The sequence below is a fragment of the Thermobia domestica genome, chromosome 13 (assembly GCF_964235325.1).
Source record: "Thermobia domestica chromosome 13, izTheDome1.hap1.1, whole genome shotgun sequence".
Taxonomy (NCBI): Eukaryota; Metazoa; Arthropoda; class Insecta; order Zygentoma; family Lepismatidae; genus Thermobia; species Thermobia domestica.
The window spans coordinates 201510551-201522923 of NC_137466.1; the positions used below are offsets into that span (position 1 = coordinate 201510551).

Here is a 12373-nt window from a genome sequence, read left to right on the forward strand (position 1 = left end):
GTCACTAACTTATGTTAATTGGCAAATAATTTAAGCGATGCCAAAGCATCTTGGAATAACTGAGATCTCTTTGAATTCAGGGACCAACGGTCCCAGGTTCGATTCTCAGCCTTCGGCTTTTTCAGGTCAATCATCCTGAGTGAAGTTTTCCTAACCACACCAGGTAAATGTCGGGATGATACCTAACCTATAGGTCCCAGGCCGCTTCCTTCCTTCCTTCCATTTCCTCGGATAGTGTGATCGTCGAGGCACTCTTTCATTTCCTCGGATAGTGTGATCGTCGAGGCACCCTTCCATTTCCTCGGATAGTGTGATCGTCGAGGCACCCTTCCATTTCCTCGGATAGTGTAATCGTCGAGGCACCCTTCCATTTCCTCGGATAGTGTAATCGTCGAGGCACCCTTCCATTTCCTCGGATAGTGTGATCGTCGAGGCACCCTTCCATTTCCTCGGATAGTGTAATCGTCGAGGCACCCTTCCATTTCCTCGGATAGTGTAATCGTCGAGGCACCCTTCCATTTCCTTGGATAGTGTAATCGTCGAATCACTCTTCCATTTCCTCGGATAGTGTAATCGTCAAGGCACCCTTCCATTTCCTCGGATAGTGTAATCGTCGAGGCACCCTTCCATTTCCTCTGATAGTGTAATCGTCAAGGCACCCTTCCATTTCCTCGGATAGTGTAATCGTCGAGGCACCCTTCCATTTCCTCTGATAGTGTGATTGTCGAGGCACCCTTCCATTTCCTCGGATAGTGTAATCGTCGAGGCACCCTTCCATTTCCTCGGATAGTGTGATTGTCGAGGCACCCTTCCATTTCCTCGGATAGTGTAATCGTCGAGGCACCCTTCCATTTCCTCGGATAGTGTGATCGTCGAATCACTCTTCCATTTCCTCGGATAGTGTAATCGTCGAGGCACCCTTCCATTTCCTCGGATAGTGTAATCGTCGAGGCACCCTTCCATTTCCTCGGATAGTGTGATCGTCGAATCACTCTTCCATTTCCTCGGATAGTGTGATCGTCGAGGCACCCTTCCATTTCCTCGGATAGTGTAATCGTCGAGGCACCCTTCCATTTCCTCTGATAGTGTGATTGTCGAGGCACCCTTCCATTTCCTCGGATAGTGTAATCGTCGAGGCACCCTTCCATTTCCTCGGATAGTGTGATTGTCGAGGCACCCTTCCATTTCCTCGGATAGTGTAATCGTCGAGGCACCCTTCCATTTCCTCGGACAGTGTAATCGTCGAGGCACCCTTCCATTTCCTCGGATAGTGTAATCGTCGAGGCACCCTTCCATTTCCTCGGATAGTGTGATCGTCGAATCACTCTTCCATTTCCTCGGATAGTGTAATCGTCGAGGCACCCTTCCATTTCCTCGGATAGTGTGATCGTCGAGGCACCCTTCCATTTCCTCGGATAGTGTAATCGTCGAGGCACCCTTCCATTTCCTCGGATAGTGTGATCGTCGAGGCACCCTTCCATTTCCTCGGATAGTGTGATCGTCGAATCACTCTTCCATTTCCTCGGATAGTGTGATCGTCGAGGCACCCTTCCATTTCCTCGGATAGTGTAATCGTCGAGGCACCCTTCCATTTCCTCGGATAGTGTGATTGTCGAGGCACCCTTCCATTTCCTCGGATAGTGTGATTGTCGAGGCACCCTTCCATTTCCTCGGATAGTGTGATTGTCGAGACACCCTTCCACTTCCTCGGATAGTGTGATTGTCGAGGCACCCTTCCATTTCCTCGGATAGTGTGATTGTCGAGGCACCCTTCCATTTCCTCGGATAGTGTGATTGTCGAGGCACCCTTCCATTTCCTCGGATAGTGTGATTGTCGAGGAACCCTTCCATTTCCTCGGATAGTGTGATTGTCGAGGCACCCTTCCATTTCCTCGGATAGTGTGATTGTCGAGGAACCCTTCCATTTCCTCGGATAGTGTGATCGTCGAGGCACGTTATCCTTCATATACGTGACGGGTTAAAATGATCATAGCTGCCGAAAGCCTAGAAATTATATGCCTAATCCTAATCTCTGAATTCAGGCATATTGCTCTTAGTCTAGTATACCATAAACAAAGACTTTGAATGTCAATGCACTAACAATGGATCACACAGTTGAACCTATGTATGTCCGCATAATATCCTTCGCAGGCTGTAACACCAAGGATTTGTTTTTGTTTATCGGCAAATATTGTTAGATATTTAATGTAGTATGTTCTCAGTCTAATATTTGATTCCAGGCAGTGGTGTAAGCAAGAGAAGGTTCCGGGCTGCAACTGGAACAAGGCATCATGAAAAATAAACATTTACATATTGGGATATGTACCCAAAAGTCCTCAAACGATATGGGAATTTGAAACACCATTATCACGGAAATCGGTGTAATTTACTAATTTCAGATGTGTGAAGTTCTGAAAAGGAACGTGAAGTTCAACAAAGTGAAAATGAATTCAAAACAAATAATTAATGATTTAAAAGAAGTATGGAGATGCTGGGTATCGATCCCAGTACCTCTCGCATGCTAAGCGAGCGCTCTACCATCTGAGCTACATCCCCTTACACATACTATGAACTTTCTTTTACTGTATAAATGCTTGTAGTACGATATTAATGAGGTTACGCATATGGTCAAAGAACCACGCCCTTCATACATGGAAATTGTTCCAGTCACTGGATTAACATGAAGCAGATTAGGACGTCATCTGGTAGCCATTCACTCTGTTTCCGTTATTTTTTCATTCTTTTTTTAAGTAGCTGTTTCAGCGTTTCTCAACCGGTGTGCCACGAATGGGTCGCTGGTCTGCCGCGAGAAAATCGAAACAAAATTATTAATTCTATAGCAACCAAATTGCAAGACATAGGAAAAATTTATATTTTTGTATTTCACATTACTATAAATTTCTACCATGGAAAAAATTACTGTAATTGTAATATATTATTCTACATCTATTACTGTGTAGCAGACAGTATTTCGGCTCGTACACATTTCCACGGTTAGCTGCTATGTTACGCTTCAATTGAGAGTCATACTAACACCGAGAAAGGGAAGAACTTGTACGGTACGCGTCAAGTGAACGTTCGTAGAACACTCATTCGCACGTGAATGACAGAACAATACTTTGTTCAACAGGTGTGTTTTGAATTTGACGCATCGCAAGCTGTGTGATTGAAATAATATGCACCGTTTTGGTTAAAACAGCAAAGTTAAAAGTACAAGACATTTGTTTGTTCGTTCGTTATTTAGTGATCTTCGTTCTTAGTGAAAGGTTGGATACAGTTTTCGAATAGGAAAGCGTATTTTTAAAAATCTGAGTCCTATATTTCATTGTAATTGTTCTCTATTTTAAAATTAGAATAAAAAAAATAAGCATAATGAAATAGCATAGGGGAAAACCAGTGATCGAGCTTTCATCTCTGTGAGAAGGACATCAGTAATCACAGAAAAAATCACCATGGTATTTTATATTTGCAAATAATAATAATAATAATATCTGAGTGTGCCGAGAGAATTCAAGTTACACCCGTAGTGTGCCGCAAGTTCGAAAAGGCTGGAAAACGCTGCGCTATTTGTTACAAATATTTGCAAATATTGATTTATCGAACGTATCGAGAATCAATATTTGATTTAGATTAAAATGTATCTGCTGTTAGACTACTTGTAATGGCCTTCGCTTATAATACCATTTATATTATTTTCTTTTCCTTCCAAATAGGTTATAGTATTCTTCGAGAAATGAATTAAAATGAAGGCGGAAAAAGTAAAATGTCAAGATAGTTGAGATGAGATTAGCGACTTCCGAAATTTAAAAAAAAAAAAAAAAAAAAAAAATCCAATACCTTTCTAAGATTTGTGAAATTTTATGTCCTTATGAAGCATTGACGTTATAGATAGCAGAATCTTCTCTGTATTACCCGCAGGCACGTTAGCAGGATTTTTTCGAAGAGGGAGAAAAATATACACAAATGCGGTCGTAAACACACACACACACTTTAACGCATGAGTGCATATAACATACCATACAAAGCAACAGCAACAGCAAATACATTTTTTCTACTAGCTATGGTGACATAGTAAAGTATTTAACATACATATAGTCAGTAGTTTATCCAGAATTATTAACTTAGGAGAGTGTTCAAAAAATTTGGGGGGTGCAAACTTGCATTTTTTTTTTTTTTCAAATTTTAAAATTCGTTGATGCAACGAACGATTCCATTGGATTTCCTTCCTCTGGCAGAGACAATTAGCGTCAACTTTCTCATGCTTGGTGTGACGTCGAAATTAAAAGGTTGGCAATCGATTGATCAAACGTTGTTGTGACTATCACAGCCTTGTAAAGGTTGATTTCCATTCAATCTTGTGTTGCGTGCTTTGCTTGAAAATTTATCTTGTCGAAACTAAGTTGTTTTATTCTATTGGCACTTAAAAACAAGAATTCAAAATCTTTTAAAAACCAAAATAGCAAGATTTTTAATGGGTCTTCCCGTTCTGCCTAAAGACCCTCCAGTACTTTGTAGAAAATGTTTTAAATGATATTATCTTTAGGCAGAACAGGAATTCCCGTTCTGCCTAATCTTTCGAGAAGAGGAATTCTGTCCACGGAGGGATTTCTTCAAAAGAAATTTTCTTTAGTAATTGTAACAGATCCTGTAAGAAGAATAACTATTTCTTTAAGTTTTCATAAATTTTAGATGTTATTCTACTTGTTCTTCTAGGAAAATGACTAGATATAGTTCTGTTATTAACAGTGTTATTCACATCTATTTCAGTAAAAATGAATGTGATTAAAACAAAAGAGCTACCTGCATAGAAATGTAAAATTGATTGACTCAGTTGCAAGAAAGCCATTTGACATGTAGCTGAAACGAAGATAAAACAAATTTCCTTCGGTCTAATATCAAGTAATCTCACAACAAAATTTTATTCAGTTTTCCAGTAGTTCACCTCCAACATGCTAAGGCTCGCAGTCAGGGGCGGCTGTAGGATTTAAATTTTGGGTAAGCCCGCTCCCTCGTGTATGAATACATATGCACATTTGATTGTTTAATGACAATAGGAAATTACTTTTAAAGTAGTGGTTGATGCTGTTTATTAAATAATTATTTACCATTAATATAAAAAGTGGAAAATATATTTACCCTTTATTATATCATTTAGTGTTTATATATTTTTCAAAATCTTTGGGTAGGCCCGTGCCTACCCGGCCTATCCGCTAAAACCGCCCCTGCTCGCAGTACGTAAAAGGTGCCACAGTTCACATCTTCAAGACATGTTTGAGCATATATTAAGCAACAATGCAAAGGGATGCGTAAGAAGGCCCTTATCCCCGATTATCTTACCTTTTGATTTGATTGAAACTACAAAAAACATACAAGTACATATTTCAATATTGATATTGATATTTTGTGTTGCTGCTATTTACATTGACAATATAAATATGAAAATAGAGGTATATATGATACTATTGTATATAGTATAGAATTATGTATATAAGACAAATCAGCTGATAAGGTAATGCCGAAAAAGTAGTTGTGATGTAGAACACTAACATTCTTTCTTAAGAGTCGCCTTATGCATCCTCTTCCATTGTTTGCTTAATATATGTCCAAACATGTCTTGAGGATGTGAACTGTGGCACGTTTTACGTACTGCGACTCTTAGCATGTTAGAGATGAACTACTGAAAAAGTGCATAAAATCTTGATGTGAAATAATTTGATATTATACTGAATTAAGTTTATTTTATGTTTGTTTCAGTTACAATGTCAAACGGCTTTCTTGCAACTGAGTCAATCAATTTTCCATTTGCCCGCATGTATTTTTAAAAATTACATCCGTCTTTACCAAAGTAGATGTGGATAACACTGCTGATAAAGAACTGTATCCTCGTCATTTTTCCGAGAAGAACAAGAAGAATAACATCTAAAACTTATGATGAAGCTTGAAAAAAAAATTATTATTATTATAACCTCTGTTAGAATTACTAGAGTGATTATTACGAATGCAGGACAAAATTCAAGAGGACCACAACCTCATGGTACATTTGGGTCCTGAAAAAAAATGCATCACTCTCTTGACTGCGACTGGACCATAAGGTTCTCCTAAATCTGTCCCTTGACTGCGAATGGGACAACCCTATTACCTACCACCAGGGGCAAAAGTGGATCAGAAAAGGTGGGGGGACGGTAGGTATCGGCATGAAGCCAACCGTTCCCCCTGCCTATCTTTGCCCATTGTATTTTTTAGGAACTGGGGGGACGCCGTACAAATATTTTCGAGATGGGGGAACGGCGTCCAACCGCGTTCCCCCCTCACTTTTACCCCTGCCTACCACCAAATTAAGAAAATCTATTGGTCTTCAAGAGACCTTGGAAATTGTATTATATTGTATCGTAATAATGTTTAATAATTAAACGGTTGTCGGAAAAAGTCCAATTCAGTGTATCATCATTGTCTGTACCATAACCTGCTTCCTGCAAAATTTACATTATTGGTGCATAACGAAAAAAGTATATTCAAAGTTGACAAAGAGACCAAACGATAGATCTTACTGAGCTGAAAAACTTTATATGCATTAATGTAAATCCTCATTACGAGAAATTCTAGAAAAAAAATTCTTTTTCTTTTTTAAACCTAAAAATTGTTCCTAATCGAGAAAGACACTACCTATTAGTAGGGGTGGACGGTTCCTGGAAACGTAAACCGCGGTTTCGGTTTGTTACTTAAACGGGTTTGGAACGGTTAACCAAAACCGAACCGAACGTTCCCAAACCGAAAAGTTTCTAAACCGAACCGAACCGGACCGTTACCAAACCGAACCGAACCGTTACCAAACCGAACCGAAACGTTGCCAAACCGAACCGTTTCCTATAATATAACTAATAAATGTTCACCTCTAATTTTTCGTTGCAAGAATTAATAATATTAATTTAATAACAACAAAAGTTGCCGAAGATATTTTATTTTACCCATTTTATACAAAAGCAACGTCTGGCCGGAGACAACGTATCAAAACAGGCACGAGAAAAATCAGGTATGTGCACTGCTCTGTATTTGATTTTACCATACAGGTCGTAAACCATTGGCCACCCAGTCATTTCAGGATGAGTTTAATTTTCATTCTAAACGAAGCTTCCCCTAGAATAACATCCACCCTTCAAGTAATTGTCCCCCCTTCCAGGGTATCTATCCTAAATCTGCATATGCTGTAAAGTTGTCTTCCAACTGATATTAAGAGTTTTATTTCAACTTCCAAAGCATCAGTAAAAGTACCTACACAGTATAAACCCTCAATTGTTTCAGTAATATCAAAATAATTTTACATCTGAATAAAGTTATACCGAAAACATAACATTACACACTTATTGTAATCTCAGGATGGACGGTTCTTAATAACGCAAACTGCATTTCCATCGATTTCGAATATTGAACTGAAACTGAACAAAATAGTCCACAAACAGGGTCCAACAGTTCTTAAACCGAATCGAACCATTCTACAAACAGAACCGAACTGTTCCCAAACCGAACCGAAACGGTTTGAAGTCCAAACCGACTGATTCGGCTTAAGCTACAAACCGAACCGAAACCGGTTAACCGGTTTTTGGAACATCCCTACCTATTAGGATGAAATTGGTACTGAAATGTATCCTCATTGGAACAACCAATCATATCGCGATAGCAGTGATGTATATATAACGAAAGTAAATAAATAAAACGAAATTACCACATCCCAAATACTGCAAATAAAGAAAGAAGTGTTGCTCGTTAAAGAGGAGTGGACCACAGTATCAGTAGCACTCAGGGAAACGAGAAAAGTTGTGGGAGAAACAAAAGACCAAGGGTGTTATAAAATAGAGGATCTGCCCATACGTATGTTCATCATATGAACTCAATGAAGCCCAAAAACAACCGATCATCGTCTGTTTGGCTACTCTCGTTTCCGCCATGATCGTTGGCTCGAAACATTGCGATCTTAGTGGCGCGGAGTGGGCAAAGTAGGTGTGGCGAAGCTGTGACGTATGGCTTCACGGTTTTGTTGTATGGGCAGATCCTCTATTTTATGACATTCTTGAAAAGAAAGAGGCCTCATTGATAAGGAAACATGGCGGTGGAATAAAGTAGTTCAGGCAGCTATGAAGAAGAAACAGCACAAAAATGGCAGAACTCTGGCAATCAGCTAGATCTGATGGATTACAAGGAAGCGAAGAAGTATGCCAAAAAAGGCAATTAGTATAGCAAAACGCAAGGCATATGATGAATTGTACAACAACCTGGAAACGAAATAGGGAGAAAAATATATATACAAGGTTCCAAAAGTAAGAGAAAAAAAAGGAAAGATATTTTGAATGTGCTTTTCATCAGGGATGAAAGTAATGAGCTTCTTACAAGTGAGGAGAAGATAAGAGGTGGAACGATTATTTCCAGAAACATCATAATGAAGAAAACCCGAGAGAAACTTCCGAAAGTCTGTCCACGAATCAGGAACTGGTTCGGCCTGTGACCATAGTAGAAGTAGAAAATGCCGTGAGGAACATGAAAAGTACAAAAACTTCAGGACCAGATAATCTCCCTATCGAAACATGGAAAAGTTTAGGTAAAGAAGAAGTACAGTGGTTTACTCGAATTTTTAATAGGATATTGGAAACAGGAAATATGTCAAAAGAATGGAGATACAACTATATTGTACAGGTTTTTAAAAACAAAGATGTGTAACAATATTGCAACTACAAGGAATAAAACTTATGAGTCATGCAATGAAGCTCTGAGAGAGTGATAGAAGCAAGAGGAAAGAGATCGATGTAACAGAGAATCAATTTAGTTTCATGCCAGGACGATCGACAACGAATGCAATATTTGCAGTTAGGATGCTAATGAAAAAGTACATAGAATACCAGCAGGACCTTCATATGGTTTTCATCGACCTCGAGAAAGCATACGATAGAGTCCGACAGGGTCTTATTTGGTGAGGATTGAAGAAGAAGTGTGTTCCGAACACATACATCTATATAATTCAAGATTTCCATAATGGATGTAGGACAGGAGTGAAGAGTGCATGCGGAATAACAGAAGAGTTCACAGTTAAAATGGGACTTCATGAGGGATCTAGTCTTAGCCCATATCTTTTTGCAATGTGTATGATGGACGAACAGACAAAGGATATCCAAGAGTTAGCACCTTGAAATATGCTACTTGCGGATGACATCGTTCTAGTCAGTGAGACCAAGGCAGCATTGCAAGAGAAATTAGATGACTGGAGGAGGAGCACTGGAGAACAAAGAAGTTAGAATTAGTAAAACCAAGACAGAGTAATCAAGCCTAAGTCTGTAGGCTTGCACTAACATGCGTTTGTTTTATACAGCTGCAGACGTAACCAAGGCTGGAGCAAACTTGCTAATTCCTCCATTGTAAGCCTGGTTCAGACTTCCTATTAATACGTAATATAAGGCTAGCCTTTATATTCCTTTTAATTGACACACCTGTCAAGCTTCACTTAGAATTTACACTTGGCAAAGCCGTACACAAAGAGAGGTCTATCAAAAAAGTGAGGACAAATCTAAACTTAGCGCAGATGAGCTTACCTATTGGGTATGTATTGGGTATTGGATTTGAGTCCTAGCTTCATCTGTAGCGCCATGTCTTATAGCCTCGATGCTGTTAGCTTGGCATGAACCAACCAATCAGAGAGAAGAACAGCCGGTTTCAAAAGCTTAAGTTTTACAGAAAATGTTTAAAGGAAAATACACTAGCCAGTGTTGTCAGATGGCGGGAAATTTCCCACAAAACGGGATTTTTTTAGCATTGACGGGAATGCGGGAAAATCTGGTTGAAAATGGGAAATTCTGCCAACTTTTATTCCTTTTAATGTCGGCTCTTTCTGACTCCTTGTCTTCATCTCTTTGTACATGGAATAATACATGGATTAGAAGAGTTTCTGAAGGTCAAAAGAACAAGAACAGTAAGAGAGGTTTATACACCGAAAAGAATGGAACTGTTTGTTAATCTCGGCAATATCCATTTTCTGCGAGAAGAAAGAAGGGAGGGAGCGTTTATGGCCCTTTGCTTACTATATTTGTCATGGTCAGTCATTCACGGAATGTTAGGGTGATTTGAAGGGGAAAATATAATACTTGGAAGTAGCACACAAATACAAACATACAAATATGTATATTTCTCTCTACACCAAATAAACTACAGATATAAAATAGAAGGAGTGTCCTATAATTAATTTCTCCTCCTGCAGGAAGTGATGTACTGCTGATTAATTGTTCGTAGTTAGTTGATTTCAATTTAAAGTTATTAATATAATCATTAATTAATTAATTATTGATCGATATTCTTTCTTGGCGGGAAATTTTGCAACCGATCGGGAAATTTCAGGGCTTGGAGCGGGAAGTCTCTTATTATGAATCTGACAACACTGACACTAGCAAAAGGAAAAAATGGAAACTGTTACATAATGCTAAATTTGATATTAACTAGGGATCTCCAAATACGATATGAATAATAAAAATGAGACGTTTTGGGTGGACACGTTGATCATATGAGTGGTGAGTCGGATTGGAGTCTGGCGTCCGTTTTAGCATCGAAGCTATGTGACACGTGGACCTTCAGCTTAACGTGGGATCCTAAGCACTAGACCTGTTACCGAGACTCGAATACGGGGCTTCTACGTCTATCGCAGGAGAAATAGATACAGTACTGGGTGAGCATTCTCCCCCTAGCGGAGAGAAGTGGGACAAAGGGCATTTGCTTCCTGGATTTTCGAAGACTGTTCAGTTTTCAAAACAATGATTTACTTACCCACGTACTATCGTAACTACTTACTATATGCAGTGATTTATCTACACCCCTAACACCCCCCAGCGCCCCCTAAAATTTTCGGAACTAGGGGTGCAATATTAAAAAGATTCATTCTTGCTCTGCCTAAAGCCCCCCAGGACTTTGTAGAAAATGTTTTAAATTATCTTAACTGTAGGCAGAACGGGAATTCCCGTTCTGTCTAATCTTTGGAGACAGGGAATTCTGTGCGAGGAGGAAAGTTTTACGTAAATGCAGCAGATCGGAACCTATGTATAAAAGGCTGTAGTAACGAGCGCGGGAACCAAATCCAAACGGTTAAAATTCAAGGAAAATTGTGACGAGGGCAAAATCCAAAGGACAAAATCACAGGAATATATATTGGATGTATCAATGTACACCCTATATGATTATTTTTTTACCTTCAATTGTTATATATATTCTAAAATGTTATCTGTATTTTTTCAACTGAAATAACTTTTTTTTTCTTTTAAATTGCTGAAAACTCACAAAATGCTGAAAAATGTTAAATAATTAGGTTTAATTAGTTTCACACATACCAATATGAAAAGTTCTGGGTATTCCTATTTATTATACCTTTAATATATTTGAAATACGTTTAGCATATTACAGTAAGACCATTTATTTTAATTACGAAAAGTAATTGTGATGCTACTTGATTTTTAAAAAGTCGTTCGTTCTTGTGTGGTAGCATATAGTAGTCTTTTATTTTGAGTAATGTATAAATATTTATTTAAATTCTGAAATACTGATCAAAATCTTTTAAAAGCAAAGATCAAAATGTGAAATATATACGAGTACTTACTATAACAATCTTACGTCTTTTATTGGGTTTTCAGCACTTCTTAAAAATATTATTTCCGTAAAGTGAAGAATTTCAGATAACATTATAGATGCATAATAGTTGAAGAAAAAAATAATCATAATTTCATTAATCTGTAAGTACCTATGATTCTGTCGCTTGAATTTAGTCCGTTTTGTCTGAATTTTCCTCTGGGTTTGTCCTCTTGAATTTTGTCCTGCATTCGTAATAATCACTTTGGTAATTCTAACAGAGGCTGTAAGAAGAATATATATATATATATATATATATATATATATATATATATATATATATATATATATATATATATATATATATATATATATATTCAAGTTTCATCATAAATTTTAGATGTTATTCTTCTTGTCCTTCTCAGGGTGCAGTCACAACGAAAAGGTCGGTGTGTGTTTTCTTTCAGGGCCCAGACGCAGCCAAGAGAGTAGTGGAAAATATCAGGGCCCAGAAACAGCCAAAATATTGTGGTAAGGAGGTCTCAGGGCCCAGACGCAGCAAAGAATGAAATGAAATGAAATTTTGAGTTTACGTCCCACGGTTATGCCGGTTAGGCTAAAGGAGACGGTGATGATGAGTAATGAATGAAATGGTGGAATGAAGAAAGTGGGAGGAAACGGGAGAACCCCGAGAAAACCCACGCACACGGTGTTTGTCCACCACAAAGTTCACTTGGCGGGAGCAGGGTTTGAACTCAAGACCCCTAGCACCAGAGGTGAACGC

General features: G+C 38.5%; 1 non-coding gene across 1 annotated transcript; it reads right to left on the reverse strand.

Moving 5' to 3' along the window:
* Window positions 1–2483: 2483 nt before the first annotated feature.
* On the reverse strand, window positions 2484–2556 carry TRNAA-AGC (transfer RNA alanine (anticodon AGC)). Its single transcript has one exon. It is a non-coding gene; the product is annotated as a tRNA-Ala (tRNA).
* Between the last annotated feature and the right edge of the window lie 9817 nt (window positions 2557–12373).